A 282-nucleotide genomic window follows, 5' to 3' on the forward strand; every position below is an offset into this window, starting at 1 on the left:
ATACCTCTTTTTTTAAAAAAAAATTTGAGTAGTGAAAGGATCTTCTATTTTTTTTTTTTTAAATCTTTTGGAGACAGGGTCTCCTGAGGAAGTCCAGGCTGGCTGAGATCACTTTGTAGCCCAGACCAACCTCAAAGTTGCAGCCACCCTCTTGCCTCAGCCTCCCAAGTGCCAGAATTACAGGGTGCACCACCACGCCCAGATCATTTTTGTTTTTGTAGGGTTTAAAAAATAATTTATGTGGGGCTGGGGAGATAGCTCAGTAGAACAATAGCTTGCCTG

This window comes from Octodon degus, unplaced genomic scaffold (genome assembly GCF_000260255.1).
Source record: "Octodon degus isolate 3935 unplaced genomic scaffold, OctDeg1.0 scaffold00094, whole genome shotgun sequence".
NCBI lineage: Eukaryota > Metazoa > Chordata > Mammalia > Rodentia > Octodontidae > Octodon > Octodon degus.